An 18,395-nucleotide genomic window follows, 5' to 3' on the forward strand; every position below is an offset into this window, starting at 1 on the left:
CTTCCAGTCACTTTGCCACCAACACCACCACCCTGTCTTCCACACGGTCAAGTCTCAGTAGCCGTGAGTCTGGACCACATATTAATCACCCTGATCCTCTTTGCTCCCACAATGCCGAGTGCCCGGAGACAACTGATCCCACACTTGGACACTCAGAAGAGCTGTTCACTTTTCCATTTGTAGATTTGGGCCTCTCGCCCGACCAGCTTCAAGCGAGTAAAAAGGGCAACGCGTGTAGCGATGCCCAAATATTGGAGCAGTCATGGTCACACGAAGGTGATGGTGGTAAAGTGCAATTACTGTCGCAAGAGGTGGAACATGATGATGATGACACACAATTGCCAGAAAGTCAGGAGGAGGACCAGGATGTGGAAGTGGAAGACGAGATGATGGATGATATAGGAAATGACTCAACCTGGCAGGGGGACATAGAGAGTGAGGACAGCAGCACACAGGGGGAGGGAGGTGTAGCACCACAACAGGCAGAAAGAAGCAGCGTGGTAGCCGCAGACACAAGGCGGGAAAGCGTTCCTCGTAACGCCAACACGACGGAAGTTGCCTGTACAACTATTAGGTCTTCCCAAGTCTGTTTTTTTTTAAAGACTCTACAGATAACCCAAAAAAGGCCATTTGCACCATCTGCTAGGCCAGCATTAGCAGGGGTAGCAAAACTTGCATCCTGACCTCGACCAGCATGATCAGGCACATGGCAGCATAACACCCGACTAAGTGGGCCGAACCCCAGGGTCCAGAGTGACACCACTTCTTGTTCCGCTGTTGTGCATGCACGCCAATCACCTGTCCATGGCGCATGCCAAGATGCCTCCTGCCCTGCACCTGTTGCTGCACACTCTCAACTAGCACCATCAGCAAGCACTTCCATGTCATAGTCCCAGTGCAGCGTTCAGTTCTCCCTACCCCAGTCCTTGGAAAGCAAGCGCAAATACGCAGCCAACGCCCCCAGGCCACACTATTAATTTCACACATTTTGCGAATGCTTGCGCTCGAAATGTTGCCTTTTAGGCTCATGGAGACGGAAGCTTTCCGCAACAAATGGCGGCGGCCGTTCCTCAGTACTCGTTCCCCAGCCGCCACTATTTCTCCCGGTGTGCGGTTCCCACATTACACAAGCACATGTACCACAACATTAGACGTGCCCTCAACAATGCAGTTACTGGGGAAGTTCACCTAACCACGGACATGTGGACAAGTGCTTGTGGGCAGGGACGGTACATCTCGCTGATGGCACACTGGGTTAATAAAGTAGAAGCCAGGACCCAGTCAGACTTTGGAATGGAACACGTTCTCCCGATGCCGAGGATTATGGGCCCTGGTTCAATCAGGTTTGCCCCCATATTCTACAGCTCATGTAACTCCTCCTCTTCAGCCTCCATCTCCGAAATGACCACATTAGTAGCAAGCTGGAAGCACTGCAGCACTGCCTCGGCCAAGCGGCAACAGGCTGTGCTGAAGCTAACATGCTTAGGTGCCAAACCACACAATGCTGAAGAGTTGTGGACAGCTCTAAAAGAGCAGGCAGATCTGTGGCTGACATCGCTGAACCTGCAGCCAGGCATGGTTGTGTGTGACAATGGCCGGACCCTGGTGGTGGCTGTGAGGCGACGCGAACTCACACACGTACAATGTCTGACCCATGTGCTTAACATCGTGGTTCAGTGGATTCTCAAAACCTACCCGGATCTGTTGGATCTGCTAGGCAAAGTACGCCACCTGTGTGCCCATTTTATAAAGTCAGCTACAGCCTCCGCCGCCCTTGCTTTGCTTCAGCAGTGTTTGCAGCTTCCAGCTCACCGACTGATCTGTAATGTCCCGTCCCCACGCATTGGAACTCTACACTGCAAATGTTTTCAAGGATTTGTAAGCAGAATAGGGCAGTTGTTGACTACCAGCATCAACAAGGCCGTTGATATTCAGGTCAGACTCCACACATAAAACCTCAGGAGTGGACATTGATGTCAGACATTTGTATCATCCTCCAAAACTTTGAGGACTCCACCATGATGGTGAGCGGTGATGACGCCATAATTACTGTCACCATCCCGCTTCTCTGTCTTCTGAAATGCTCTCTGCTCACAACTAAAGAGGACGCATTGTAGGCGGAGCACGATGAGATGGAGAAAGAAACCATATAGGGATATTCCACACAGCCCAACCTCATCTCATCCCAACGTGGATTGGGTGACAATGAGGAAGAGGAGGTGGAGAAGGAGGATGAACAGGAGCTAGTTTCCTGCAATATACTGTAGATCAGGGGTCTCAAACACGCGGCCCGCGGGCCGCATGCGGCCCCTGAGGCTGCTTTATGCGGCCCGCAGGCACAGACCCCTTGACGATCCCGACCTGGTCCAGGAGGAGCCGCCGACAGCAGCGCAGCATTGCCGCACAGAGACTGTTTCCCAGCACTGCATTTCCAATGCCAGCCGCCGGCCAATCAGAGGCCAGCAGCTGATATCTGCGTGTCGGCGCAGCGAGTATGACGTCATTGCCATAAACACGGAAAAAATGGTATCACTAAAAATGTCACATTGAACAAAGAATGCGGCCCCCCAAATTCAAATTTTTTCCATGTGCGGCCCATATACCCAGCCGAGTTTGAGACCCCTGCTGTAGATGGTACTACCTGCACAACTGTCATACCATCTGTTCAGCATGGATGGCCTGAGGACAGGGAGAATGAAGAGGAGGAGGATGAGGAGGAGAGCATGGTCAGTTGTCCTTTTGGTGAGGACACGGAAGTCTTGCCTCTTTGCAGTCTAGCACACATGGCTGAGTATATGTTACACTGCCTTTCCCATGACCCTCGCATTGTCCAAATTTTGGGTGACAGTCATTACTGGTTGGTGACACTTCTAGACCCACGCTGCAAGGAGAACTTTCTGTCTCTTATTCCCTTGCAGGACAGGCCTCATAAAAATGGGCAGTACAAGAAGGCCCTTGTTCCGGAATTATTAAAAAAATTCCCATCTGAAAACGCTGGCGGCAGAGGTCACAGTTCATTGGACAACCAAGGAGTATAGGCAAGGGAGACACTAATGCAATCCAGTAGAGGCAGAGGAACACTGTCAAAGTTCTGGGACAGTTTTTTCAGACCCTTCCATCGCACAGGCCCTGAGACGTGGGGTATTCTCCTAAGGAAGGAAAAGTTTCGGAAGAGGGTGAGAGAATACCTTTTCGACCATACCAATGTCCTCCGTGATTCACCTATGCCTTATAATTATTGGGTATCCAAGCTGGACGCGTGGCATGAACTGGCTCTCTATGCCTTGGAGGTCTTGTCCTGCCCTGCCGCTAGCGTTTTGTCAGAGCGGGTTTTTAGTGCCGCTGGTGGAAATATAACCGATAGGCGTATCCGCCTGTCAACTCAAAATGCTGACAGGCTGACTTTTATAAAAATGAACAAGGGCTGGATTGTGCAAGACTTCTTAGCACCACCAAATGATAGCAGGGTAACATAAACTCAAATACAGTGTCTTTTTTTTGGGAGGTCTAACTCTATTCCCATGCACCTCTGTCTTCACACCCAGACATGGGTATACGCTTTCTGATTTTGTCTATTTTCTCTTGTTCTCCTTCTTCTCCGCATCCTCATCCTCCACCACCATATCACCACCATATGTACCATATCAACATATCAACGTCTCTTGCAAGAGGCATTGGAGTTCCTCCAAATTTTAGGCAGCCGTTGCTTCAGGGCATAGGCAAAAAGTATGGGAGACACACTTCCTAATAATGGGAGCATTTTTTTGCAGGAGGCCCTCTGACCACTACGTCTCTTGAAAGGGGCATTGGAGTTCCTCCAAATTTTTGTCAGACAGTATGGAAGAAACACTTTCTAATAATGGAAGCATTTTTTGCAGGAGGCCTTCCGACCTGTACGTCTCTTGCAAGGGGCATTTGAGTTTCTCCAAATTTTTAGCAGCTGTTGCTTCAGTGCATAGGCAAATAGTATGGGAGACACACTTTCTAATAATGGGAGCATTTTTTTTCAGGAGGCCCACCAACCTCTGCGTCTGTTGCAAAGGGCATTGAAGTTCCTCCAAATTTTTGGCAGCCGTTGCTTCATTGCATAGGCAAACAGTATGGGAAACACACTTCCTAATAATGGGAGCATTTTTTTCAGGAGGACCTTCAACCTCTATGTCTCTTGCCAGGCGCATTGGAGTTCCTCCAATTTTTTGCCAGCCATTGCTTCATTGCATAGGCAAATAGTATGGGAGACACACTTCCTAATAAGGGAAGCATTTTTGCAGAAGGCCCTACTACCTCTACGTCTCTTGCAAGGGGCATTGGAGTTCCTCCAAATTTTTGACAGCTGTTGCTTCACTTCATATGCAAACAGTATGGGAGACACACTTCCTAAGAATGGGAACATTGTTTTCAGGAGGCCCTCCTACCTCTACATCTCTTGCAAGGGGCATTGGAGTTCCTCCAAATTTTTGGCAACCGTTGCTTCACTGCATAGGTAAACAGTACGGGAGACACACTTCCTAATAATGGGAGCATTTTTTGCAGGAGGCCATCCAACCTCTACGTCTCTAGCAAGGGGCATTGGAGTTCCTCCAAATTTTTGACAGCTCTTGCTTCACCGCATAGTCAAACAGTATGGGAGACACACTTCCTAATAATGGGAACATTGTATTCAGGAGGCCATCTGACCTCTATGTCTCTTGCAGGGGGCATTGGAGTTCCTCCAAATTTTTGACAGCCGTTGCTTCACTGCATAGGCAAACAGTATGGGAGACACACTTCCTAATAATGGGAGCATTTTTTGCCAGGAGGTCCTCCTACCTCTACATCTCTTGAAAGGGGCATTGGAGTTCCTCCAAATTTTTGGCAGCCATTACTCCACCGCGTAGTCAAACAGTATGGAAGAAACACTTCCTAATAATGGGAGCATTTTTTGCAGGAGGCCTTCCAACCTCTACGTCGCTTGCAAGGGGCATTGGAGTTCCTCCAAATTTTTGGCAGCTGTTTCTTCACTGCATAGGCAAATAGTATGGGAGACACACTTCCAAAGAATGGGAACATTGTTTTCAGGAGGCGCTCCTACCTCTACATCTCTTGCAAGGGGCATTGGAGTTCCTCCAAATTTTTGGCAACCGTTGCTTCACTGCATAGGCAAACAGTATGGGAGACACAATTCCTAATAATGGAAGCATTTTTTACAGGCAGCCCTCTGACCTCTACGCCTCTTTCAAGGGGCATTGCAGTTTCTCCAAAATTTTGGCAGCCGTTGCTTCATTGCATAGGCAAATAGTATGGGAGACACACTTCCTAATAAGTCAAGCATTTTTGCAGGAGGCCCTCCGACCTCTACGTCTCTAGCAAGGGGCATTGGAGTTCCTCCAAATTTTTGACAGCTCTTGCTTCACCGCATAGTCAAACAGTATGGGAGACACACTTCCTAATAATGGGAACATTGTATTCAGGAGGCCATCCGACCTCTATGTCTCTTGCAGGGGGCATTGGAGTTCCTCCAAATTTTTGACAGCCGTTGCTTCACTGCAAAGGCAAACAGTATGGGAGACACACTTCCTAATAATGGGAGCATTTTTTGGCAGGAGGTCCTCCTACCTCTACATCTCTTGAAAGGGGCATTGGAGTTCCTCCAAATTTTTGGCAGCCATTACTCCACCGCGTAGTCAAACAGTATGGAAGAAACACTTCCTAATAATGGGAGCATTTTTTGCAGGAGGCCTTCCAACCTCTACGTCTCTTGCAAGGGGCATTGGAGTTCCTCCAAATTTTTGGCAGCTGTTGCTTCACTGCATAGGCAAAGAGTATGGGAGACACACTTCCAAAGAATGGGAACATTGTTTTCAGAAGGCCCTCCTACCTCTATATCTCTTGCAAGGGGCATTGGAGTTCCTCCAAATTTTTGGCAACCGTTGCTTCACTGCATAGGCAAATAGTATGGGAGACACACTTCCTAATAAGTGAAGCAATTTTGCAGGAGGCTCTCCGACCTCTACATCTCTTGCAAGGGGCATTGGAGTTCCTCCAAATTTTTGACAGCCGTTGCTTCACTGCATAGTCAAACAGTATGGGAGACTCACTTCCTAATAATGGGAGCATTTTTTGCAAGAGGTCCTCCTAACTTGACGTCTCTTGAAAGGGGCATAGGAGTTCCTCCAAATTTTTGGCAGCCGTTGGTCCACCGCATAGTCAAACACTATGCAAGAAACACTTCCTAATAATGGGAGCATTTTTGCAGGAGGCCTTCCGTCCTCTACGTCTCTTGCAAGGGGCATTGGAGTTCCTTCAAATTTTTGGCAGCTGTTGCTTCACTGCATAGGCAAACAGTAAGGGAGACACACTTCCTAAGAATGGGAACATTGTTTTCAGGAGGCCCTCCTACCTCTACATCTCTTGCAAGGGGCATTGGAGTTCCTCCAAATTTTTGGCAACCGTTGCTTCACAGCATAGGTAAACAGAACGGGAGACACACTTCCTAATAATGGGAGCATTTTTTGCAGGAGGCCCTCCAACCTCTACGTCTCTTGCAAGGGGCATTGGAGTTCCTCCAAATTTTGCGCAGCCGTTGCTTCACTGCAAAGGCAAACAGTATGGGAGACACACTTTCTAATAATGGAAGCATTTTTTACAGGAGGCCCTCCGACCTCTATGTCTCTTGCAAGGGGCATTGGAGTTCCTCCAAATTTTTGTCAGCCGTTGATTCACTGCATAGGCAAACAGTATGTGATAAAGACTTCCTAATAATGGGAACATTGTTTTCAGGAGCCCTCCGAACTCTACGTCTCTTGCAAGGGGAATTGGAGTTCCTCCAAATTTTTGTCAGCCGTTGCTTCTTTGCATAGGTAAATAGTGTGGGAGACACACTTCCTAATAAGTGAAGCATTTTTGCAGGAGGCTCTCCGACCTCTATATCTCTTGCAAGGGGGATTGGAGTTCCTCCAAATTTTTGACAGCCGTTGCTTCACTGCATAGTCAAACAGTATGGGAGACTCACTTCCTAATAATGGGAGCATTTTTTGCAAGAGGTACTCCTACCTTGACGTCTCTTGAAAGGGGCATAGGAGTTCCTCCAAATTTTTGGCAGCCGTTGGTCCACCGCATAGTCAAACACTATGCAAGAAACACTTCCTAATAATGGGAGCATTTTTGCAGGAGGCCTTCCGTCCTCTACGTCTCTTGCAAGGGACATTGGAGTTCCTCCAAATTTTTGGCAGCTGTTGCTTCACTGCATAGGCAAACAGTAAGGGAGACACACTTCCTAAGAATGAGAACATTGTTTTCAGGAGGCCCTCCTACCTCTACATCTCTTGCAAGGGGCATTGGAGTTCCTCCAAATTTTTGGCAACGGTTGCTTCACAGCATAGGTAAACAGAACGGGAGACACACTTCCTAATAATGGGAGCATTTTTTGCAGGAGGCCCTCCAACCTCTACGTCTCTTGTAAGGGGCATTGGAGTTCCTCCAAATTTTGCGCAGCCGTTGCTTCACTGCAAAGGCAAACAGTATGGGAGACACACTTTCTAATAATGGAAGCATTTTTTACAGGAGGCCCTCCGACCTCTATGTCTCTTCCAAGGGGCATTGGAGTTCCTCCAAATTTTTGGCAGCCGTTGATTCACTGCATAGGCAAACAGTAAGTGATAAAGACTTCCTAATAATGGGAACATTGTTTTCAGGAGCCCTCCGAACTCTACGTCTCTTGCAAGGGGAATTGGAGTTACTCCAAATTTTTGTCAGCCGTTGCTTCTTTGCATAGGTAAATAGTGTGGGAGACACACTTCCTAATAAGTGAAGCATTTTTGCAGGAGGCTCTCCGACCTCTATATCTCTTGCAAGGGGCATTGGAGTTCCTCCAAATTTTTGACAGCCGTTGCTTCACTGCATAGTCAAACAGTATGGGAGACTCACTTCCTAATAATGGGAGCATTTTTTGCAAGAGGTACTCCTACCTTGACGTCTCTTGAAAGGGGCATAGGAGTTCCTCCAAATTTTTGGCAGCTGTTGGTCCACCGCATAGTCAAACACTATGTAAGAAACACTTCCTAATAATGGGAGCATTTTTGCAGGAAGCCTTCCGTCCTCTACGTCTCTTGCAAGGGGCATTGGAGTTCCTCCAAATTTTGGGCAGCTGTTGCTTCACTGCATAGGCAAACAGTATGGGAGACACACTTCCTAAGTATGGAACATTGTTTTCAGGAGGCCCTCCTACCTCTACATCTCTTGCAAGGGGCATTGGAGTTCCTCCAAATTTTTGGCAACCGTTGCTTCACAGCATAGGTAAACAGTATGGGAGACACACTTCCTAATAATGGGAGCATTTTTTGCAGGAGGACCTCCAACCTCTACGTCTCTTGCAAGGGACATTGAAGTTCCTCCAAATTTTGCGCAGCCGTTGCTTCACTGCATAGGCAAACAGTATGTGATAAAGACTTCCTAATAATGGGAACATTGTTTTCAGGAGCCCTCCGAACACTACGTCTCTTACAAGGGGAATTGGAGTTCCTCCAAATTTTTGTCAGCCGGAGCTTCTTTGCATAGGTAAATTGTATGGGAGACACACTTCCTAATAAGTGAAGCATTTTTGCAGGAGGCTCTCCGACCTCTTCATCTCTTGCAAGGGGCATTTTAGTTCCTCCAAATTTTTGGCAACCGTTGCTTCACAGCATAGGTAAACAGAACGGAGACACACTTCCTAATAATGGGAGCATTTTTTGCAGGAGGCCCTCCAACCTCTACGTCTCTTGCAAGGGGCATTGGAGTTCCTCCAAATTTTGCGCAGCCGTTGCTTTACTGCAAAGGCAAACAGTATGGGAGACACACTTTCTAATAATGGAAGCATTTTCTACAGGAGGCCCTCCGACCTCTATGTCTCTTGCAAGGGGCATTGGAGTTCCTCCAAATTTTTGGCAGCCGTTGATTCACTGCATAGGCAAACAGTAAGTGATAAAGACTTTCTAATAATAGGAACATTGTTTTCAGGAGCCCTCCGAACTCTACGTCTTTTGCAAGGGGAATTGGAGTTCCTCCAAATTTTTGTCAGCCGTTGCTTCTTTGCATAGGTAAATAGTGTGGGAGACATACTTCCTAATAAGTGAAGCATTTTTGCAGGAGGCTCTCCGACCTCAATATCTCTTGCAAGGGGCATTGGAGTTCCTCCAAATTTTTGACAGCCGTTGCTTCACTGCATAGTCAAACAGTATGGGAGACTCACTTCCTAATAATGGGAGCATTTTTTGCAAGAGGTACTCCTACCTTGACGTCTCTTGAAAGGGGCATAGGAGTTCCTCCAAATTTTTGGCAGCTGTTGGTCCACCGCATAGTCAAACACTATGTAAGAAACACTTCCTAATAATGGGAGCATTTTTGCAGGAAGCCTTCCGTCCTCTACGTCTCTTGCAAGGGGCATTGGAGTTCCTCCAAATTTTTGGCAGCTGTTGCTTCACTGCATAGGCAAACAGTATGGGAGACACACTTCCTAAGAATGGAACATTGTTTTCAGGAGGCCCTCCTACCTCTACATCTCTTGCAAGGGGCATTGGAGTTCCTCCAAATTTTTGGCAACCGTTGCTTCACAGCATAGGTAAACAGTATGGGAGACACACTTCCTAATAATGGGAGCATTTTTTGCAGGAGGCCCTCGAACCTCTACGTCTCTTGCAAGGGACATTGAAGTTCCTCCAAATTTTGCGCAGCCGTTGCTTCACTGCAAAGGCAAACAGTATGGGAGACACACTTCCTAATAATGGAAGCATTTTTTACAGGAGGCCCTCCGACCTCTATGTCTCTTGCAAGGGGCATTGGAGTTCCTCCAAATTTTTGGCTGCCGTTGCTTCACTGCATAGGCAAACAGTATGTGATAAAGACTTCCTAATAATGGGAACATTGTTTTCAGGAGCCCTCCGAACACTACGTCTCTTACAAGGGGAATTGGAGTTCCTCCAAATTTTTGTCAGCCGTTGCTTCTTTGCATAGGTAAATAGTATGGGAGACACACTTCCTAATAAGTGAAACATTTTTGCAGGAGGCTCTCCGAACTCTACATCTCTTGCAAGGGGCATTGGAGTTCCTCCAAATTTTTGACAGCCGTTGCTTCACTGCATAGTCAAACAGTATGGGAGAATCACTTCCTAATAATGGGAGCATTTTTTGCAAGAGATCGTCCTACCTTGACGTCTCTTGAAAGGGGCATAGGAGTTCCTCCAAATTTTTGGCACCCGTTGGTCCACCGCATAGTCAAACAGTAAGGAAAAAACACTTCCTAATAATGGGAGCATTTTTGCAGGAGGCCTTCCTTCCTCTACGTCTCTTGCAAGGGGCATTGGAGTTCCTCCAAATTTTTGGCAGCTGTTGCTTCACTTCATAGGCAAACAGTATGGGAGATACACTTCCTAATAATGGGAGCATTTTTGCAGGAGGTCCTCCAACCTCCACGTCTCTTGCAACGTGCATTGGAGTTCCTCCATATTTTTGGCAGCCGTTGCTTCACTTCATAGGCAAACAGTATGGGAGACACACTGCCAAATAATTGGAACATTGTTTTCAGGAGGCGCTCCGACCTCTATGTCTCTTGCAAGGGGCATTGGAGTTCCTCCAGATTTTTGACAGCCGTTGCTTCACTGCATAGGCAAACAGTATGGGAGACACACTTCCTAATAATGGGAGCATTTTTTTGCAGGAGGTCCTCCTACCTCTACGTCCCTTGAAAGGGGCATTGGAGTTCCTCCAAATTTTTGGCAGCCATTGCGCCACCGCATAGTCAAACAGTATGGAAGAAACACTTCCTAATAATGGAAGCATTTTTTGCAGGAGGCCTTCCGACTTCTAAGTCTCTTGCAAGGGGCATTGGAGTTCCTCCAAATTTTTGACAGCCGTTGCTTCACTGCATATTTAAACAGTATGGGAGACACACTTCCTAATAAGTGAAGCATTTTTGCAGGAGGCTCTCCGACCTCTATATATCTTGCAAGGGGCATTGGAGTTCCTCCAAATTTTTGACAGCCGTTGCTTCACTGCATAGTCAAACAGTATGGGAGACTCACTTCCTAATAATGGGAGCATTTTTTGCAAGAGGTACTCCTACCTTGACGTCTCTTGAAAGGGGCATAGGAGTTCCTCCAAATTTTTGGCAGCTGTTGGTCCACCGCATAGTCAAACACTATGGAAGAAACACTTCCTAATAATGGGAGCATTTTTGCAGGAAGCCTTCCGTCCTCTACGTCTCTTGCAAGGGGCATTGGAGTTCCTCCAAATTTTTGGCAGCTGTTGCTTCACTGCATAGGCAAACAGTATGGGAGACACACTTCCTAAGAATGAAACATTGTTTTCAGGAGGCCCTCCTACCTCTACATCTCTTGCAAGGGGCATTGGAGTTCCTCCAAATTTTTGGCAACCGTTGCTTCACAGCATAGGTAAACAGTACGGGAGACACACTTCCTAATAATGGGAGCATTTTTTGCAGGAGGCCCTCCAACCTCTACGTCTCTTGCAAGGGGCATTGAAGTTCCTCCAAATTTTGTGCAGCCGTTGCTTCACTGCAAAGGCACACAGTATGGGAGACACACTTCCTAATAATGGAAGCATTTTTTACAGGAGGCCCTCCAACCTCTATGTCTCTTGCAAGGGGCATTGGAGTTCCTCCAAATTTTTGGCAGCCGTTGCTTCACTGCATAGGCAAACAGTATGTGATAAAGACTTCCTAATAATGGGAACATTGTTTTCAGGAGCCCTCCGAACACTACGTTTCTTACAAGGGGAATTGGAGTTCCTCCAAATTTTTGTCAGCCGTTGCCTCTTTGCATAGGTAAATAGTATGGGAGACACACTTCCTAATAAGTGAAGCATTTTTGCAGGAGGCTGTCCGACCTCTACATCTCTTGCAAGGGGCATTGGAGTTCCTCCAAATTTTTGACAGCCGTTGCTTCACTGCATAGTCAAACAGTATGGGAGACTCACTTTCTAATAATGGGAGCATTTTTTGCAAGAGATCCTCCTACCTTGACGTCTCTTGAAAGGGGCATAGGAGTTCCTCCAAATTTTTGGCACCCGTTGGTCCACCGCATAGTCAAACAGTAAGGAAAAAACACTTTCTAATAATGGGAGCATTTTTGCAGGAGGCCTTCCTTCCTCTACGTCTCTTTCAAGGGGCATTGGAGTTCCTCCAAATTTTTGGCAGCTGTTGCTTCACTTCATAGGCAAACAGTATGGGAGATACACTTCCTAATAACGGGAGCATTTTTGCAGGAGGCCCTCCAACCTCTACGTCTCTTGCAAGGTGCATTGGAGTTCCTCCAAATTTTTGGCAGCCGTTGCTTCACTTCATAGGCAAACAGTATGGGAGACACACTGCCAAATAATTGGAACATTGTTTTCAGGAGGCGCTCCGACCTCTATGTCTCTTGCAAGGGGCATTGGAGTTCCTCCAGATTTTTGACAGCCGTTGCTTCACTGCATAGGCAAACAGTATGGGAGACACACTTCCCAATAATGGGAGCATTTTTTTGCAGGAGGTCCTCCTACCTCTACGTCCCTTGAAAGGGGCATTGGAGTTCCTCCAAATTTTTGGCAGCCATTGCGCCACCGCAAAGTCAAACAGTATGGAAGAAACACTTCCTAATAATGGAAGCATTTTTTGCAGGAGGCCTTCCGACTTCTACGTCTCTTGCAAGGGGCATTGGAGTTCCTCCAAATTTTTGACAGCCGTTGCTTCACTGCATATTCAAACAGTAAGGGAGACACACTTCCTAATAAGTGAAGCATTTTTGCAGGAGGCTCTCCGACCTCTATATCTCTTGCAAGGGGCATTGAAGTTCCTCCAAATTTTGTGCAGCCGTTGCTTCACTGCAAAGGCAAACAGTATGGGAGACACACTTCCTAATAATGGAAGCATTTTTTACAGGAGGCCCTCCAACCTCTATGTCTCTTGCAAGGGGCATTGGAGTTCCTCCAAATTTTTGGCAGCCATTGCTTCACTGCATAGGCAAACAGTATGTGATAAAGACTTCCTAATAATGGGAACATTGTTTTCAGGAGCCCTCCGAACACTACGTTTCTTACAAGGGGAATTGGAGTTCCTCCAAATTTTTGTCAGCCGTTGCTTCTTTGCATAGGTAAATAGTATGGGAGACACACTTCCTAATAAGTGAAGCATTTTTGCAGGAGGCTCTCCGACCTCTACATCTCTTGCAAGGGGCATTGGAGTTCCTCCAAATTTTTGACAGCCGTTGCTTCACTGCATAGTCAAACAGTATGGGAGACTCACTTCCTAATAATGGGAGCATTTTTTGCAAGAGATCCTCCTACCTTGACGTCTCTTGAAAGGGGCATAGGAGTTCCTCCAAATTTTTGGCACCCGTTGGTCCACCGCATAGTCAAACAGTAAGGAAAAAACACTTCCTAATAATGGGAGCATTTTTGCAGGAGGCCTTCCTTCCTCTACGTCTCTTTCAAGGGGCATTGGAGTTCCTCCAAATTTTTGGCAGCTGTTGCTTCACTTCATAAGCAAACAGTATGGGAGATACACTTCCTAATAACGGGAGCATTTTTGCAGGAGGCCCTCCAACCTCTACGTCTCTTGCAAGGTGCATTGGAGTTCCTCCAAATTTTTGGCAGCCGTTGCTTCACTTCATAGGCAAACAGTATGGGAGACACACTGCCAAATAATTGGAACATTGTTTTCAGGAGGCGCTCCGACTTCTATGTCTCTTGCAAGGGGCATTGGAGTTCCTCCAGATTTTTGACAGCCGTTGCTTCACTGCATAGGCAAACAGTATGGGAGACACACTTCCTAATAATGGGAGCATTTTTTTGCAGGAGGTCCTCCTACCTCTACGTCCCTTGAAAGGGGCTTTGGAGTTCCTCCAAATTTTTGGCAGCCATTGCGCCACCGCATAGGTAAACAGTATGGAAGAAACACTTCCTAATAATGGAAGCATTTTTTGCAGGAGGCCTTCCGACTTCTACGTCTCTTGCAAGGGGCATTGGAGTTTCTCTAAATTTTGGGCAGCTGTTGCTTCACTTCATAAGCAAACAGTATTGGAGACACACTGCCTAATAATGGGAACATTGTTTTCAGGAGGCCCTCCGACCTCTATGTCTCTTGCAAGGGGCATTGGAGTTCCTCCAAATTTTTGACAGCCGTTGCTTCACTGCATAGGCAAACAGTATGGGAGACACCCTTCCTAATAATGGGAGCATTTTTTTGCAGGAGGTCCTCCTACAGCTACGTCTCTTGAAAGGGGCATTGGAGTTCCTCCAAATTTTTGGCAGCCATTGCGCCACCGCATAGTCAAACAGTGTTGAAGAAACACTTCCTAATAATGGAAGCATTTTTTGCAGGAGGCCTTCCGACTTCTACGTCTCTTGCAAGGGGCATTGGAGTTTCTCTAAATTTTTTACAGCTGTTGCTTCACTGCATAGGCAAACAGTATGGGAGACACACTTCCTAAGAATGGGAACATTGTTTTCAGGAGGCCCTCCTACCTCTACATCTCTTGCAAGGGGCATTGGAGTTCCTCCAAATTTTTGGCATCCGTAGCTTCACTGCATAGGTAAACAGTACGGGAGACATACTTCCTAATAATGGGAGCATTTTTTGCAGGAGACCCTCGAACCTCTACGTCTCTTGCAAGGGGCATTGGAGTTCCTCCAAATTTTTGGCATCCGTAGCTTCACTGCAAAGGCAAACAGTATGGGAGACACACTTCCAAAGAATGGAAGCATTTTTTACAGGAGGCCCTCCGACCTCTAAGTCTCTTGCAAGGGGCATTCGAGTTCCTCCAAATTTTTGGCAGCCGTTGTTTCACTGCATAGGCAAACAGTATGGGATAAAGACTTCCTAATAATGGGAACATTGTTTTCAGGAGGCCCTCGGACCTCTACGTCTCCTGCAAGCAGCATTGGAGTTCCTCCAAATTTTTGGCAGCCTTTGCTTCATTGCATAGGCATACAGTGTGGGAGACACATTTCCTAATAATGGGAGCATTGTTTTCAGGAGCCCTCTGAACTCTGTGTCTCTTGCATGGGGCATTGGAGTTCCTCCAAATTGTGGTCAGCCGTTGCTTCTTTGTATAGGCAAATAGTATGGGAGACACACTTCCTAATAAGTGAAGCATTTTTTTCAGGAGGCTCTCCGACCTCTACGTCTCTTGCAAGGGGCATTGGAGTTCCTCCAAATTTTTGACAGCCGTTGCTTCACTGCATAGTCAAACAGTATGGGAGACTCACTTCCTAATAATGGGAGCATATTTTGCAAGAGGTCCTCCTACCTCTACATCTCTTGAAAGGGGCATAGGCGTTCCTCCAAATTTTTGGCAGCCATTGGTCCACCGCATAGTCAAACAGTATGGAAGAAACACTTCCTAATAATGGGAGCATTTTTGCAGGAGGCCTTCCGACCTCTATGTCTCTTGCAGGGGGCATTGGCGTTCCTCCAAATTTTTGGCAGCCGTTGCTTTACTGCAAAGGCAAACAGTATTGGAGACACACTTCCTAATAATGGGAGCATTTTTGCAGGAGGCCTTCCGACCTCTACGTCTCTTGCAAGAGGCATTGGAGTTCCTCCAAATTTTTGGCAGATGTTGCTTCACTGCATAGGCAAACAGTATGGGAGACAAACTTCCTAACAATGGGAACATTTTTTTCAGGAGGCCCACCAACCTCTACGTCTGTTGCAAGGGGCATTGAAGTTCCTCCAAATGTTTGGCAGCCATTGCTTCATTGCATAGGCTAATAGTATGGGAGACACACTCCCTAATAATGGGAGCATTTTTTTCAGGAGGACCTCAAACCTCTACGTCTCTTGCAAGGGGCATTGGAGTTCCTCCAAATTTTTTCCAGCCATTGCTTCATTGCATAGGCAAATAGTATGGGAGACACCCTTCCTAATAAGGGAAGCATTTTTGCAGAAGGCCCTCCTACCTCTATGTCTCTTGCAAGGGGCATTGGAGTTCCTCCATATTTTTGACAACCGTTGCTTCACTGCATAGGCAAACAGTATGGGAGACACACTTTGTAATAATGGGAACATTGTTTTTAGGAGGCCCTCCAACCTCTACATCTCTTGCAAGGGGCATTGGAGTTCCTCCAAATTTTGGGCAGCCATTGCTTCACTGCAAAGGCAAACAGTATGGGAGACACAATTCCTAATAATGGAAGCATTTTTTGCAGGAGGCCCTCCGACCTCTACATCTCTTGCAAGGGGCATTGGAGTTCCTCCAAATTTTTGGCAGCCTTTGCTTCATTGAATCGGCAAACAGTATGGGAGACACACTTCCTTATAATGAGAGCATTTTTTTCAGGAGGCCCTCCGACCTCTGCGTCTCTTGCAAGGGGCATTGGAGTTCCTCCAAATATTTGGCAGCCGTTGCTTCACTGCATAGACAAACAGTATGCGAGGCACACTTCCTAATAATGGAATCATTTTTTTGCAGGAGGCCCTCTGACCTCTGCGTCTCTTGAAAGGGGCATTGGAGTTCCTCCAAATTTTTGGCAATTATAACAGTTACTGCATACGCAATAACAGTATAGGAGACCCACTCATTAATAATAGGAACAATGAACCATAGCCGATTGCTGGCCCTTTAAGAATAGTAAGTGCCACCCGGTGGCCCTATAAAAATAGTCTTTGTGACTCTCAGAGTCCCTCCATCATAAATGAAACAGGATGTGTCTGATGATGTGTCACACACCACATGGCCAGATAAGGTTGTAAATTGTTAATATGACATTTCCCGGTGAATGCATTTGTCACGGTTGAAAGCAATGCAAAAGTGCAAAAATGCATCAAAAATGCTACTTGTGAACATAGCCCAAAGTGTGGAAGAATATTTTTGTTTTTGGTTATTTATTTTGCCTTATATACAAGTCATAACCCTGGAAAGGATGTTCCTTAACATATTTCCCAGGAAAATCCATTCTGGTTTTGTTTTTGTATGTTTATTGTGAGTCCGTAAAAGTGGCGTAATACTCTGACCTTGTTGTTGACAGCAGTGACCTGGGAGTCAGAGATGCTTCCAGGGGTCTTCCCATGCTGTTCTCATGTCATTTGAGCACTGTTGCCATCGATTTGGGCAATTTTTAGGCCCTCTGCAGACCGCCGGGGGGTGCCGCCTGAAAAATTCTCGAGTTTCCCATAGACTTACATTGGGCTCGTTGCTCGGACCGAGCACTTGAGTATTCTAATTCGCTCAACTCGAGCAATGAGTACATGAGCATTTTAGTGCTCACTCATCACTACTTACTACTTATTGAGCGCCCTTTGCTCATTGACAGAGAACCCTGCTCTGCAATTACATGCTGTATAGCAGGATGTAAGTAGCATGTGGCCTGATTACAGTACGCTCACTGTGTACTGAGCATTGATTGTTCATTACCCTAGTACTGCCCCAATGACTGGAAGTCAGCTGCTGCATGGAGAATATTACTTAATTTTCCTCCTGCAGCCACACTTCCAATTAGGTCACGTTCACACAGTCAGTATGTGGTTAGTCAGGAGTGAAGCAATCAGAGGAAAAGTATAATAGAAACACGTCACCACTTCAGTATTTTTCACACGCTCCTGGTTTTGGCTTACACATACTGAGGTAAAATACTAACCAAATATTGAACGTGTGACCGTGGCGTAACGGATATGAAATTCGCTGCCATATTAAAACAGAGAACTGAGTGCCTGATGCCTTTTGCCATGTAGGCAAGGCCGATAGTAGATATACAGGATAATAGAGTGCACACTTTTATACATTTATTTTTATTGTTTGGAGCTTGGGGTGTTGATATTATTCTAATTCAACTATGCAAAGGAACAGAAGAAAATTGCCTTACTGAGAAGAATGAGAGAAAATCATTCATATTTGGAAACATGTGAATCCATGAATAAAACGCTGACCAACAGTAACCATATCGCAAGAGAAAATTTCTGGATTGTGGTACAGCTGATTAAATCTTGAATGCTTTATTTGAAGACTAATAGCATCTTCAATGCTTTATTCCATACTAATTAAACTATTATGAAATGTACATGATGGTGGAAGGAAATCAGAGAAAACCTGGCTTACCATCAAAGGTTCTTCTAATGTATAGGCACAAAATGTAATATGTCTCAATAAGCACATAAACCAAAGATCAATGATACTTGTGAAATAAACTCTTTCATCAATTGTTATAACAAGTATTATTATTATAATTTTTTATTTATTATTATTATAGCGCCATTTATTCCATGGCGCTTTAAATGTGATAGGGATATACATAGCAAAAACATTTACATAATCTTAACAAAACGAGTCAGCGACTGGTACAGGAGGAGCGAGGACCCTGCCCGCGAGGGCTCACAGTCTACAAGGGATGGGTGAGGATACAGTAGGTAGGGGTAGAGGAGGTCATATGTATGTTGTATATTGTCT

This window comes from Phyllobates terribilis, unplaced genomic scaffold (genome assembly GCF_046119375.1).
Source record: "Phyllobates terribilis strain yellow unplaced genomic scaffold, ASM4611937v1 Scaffold_1__5_contigs__length_1240528914, whole genome shotgun sequence".
NCBI lineage: Eukaryota > Metazoa > Chordata > Amphibia > Anura > Dendrobatidae > Phyllobates > Phyllobates terribilis.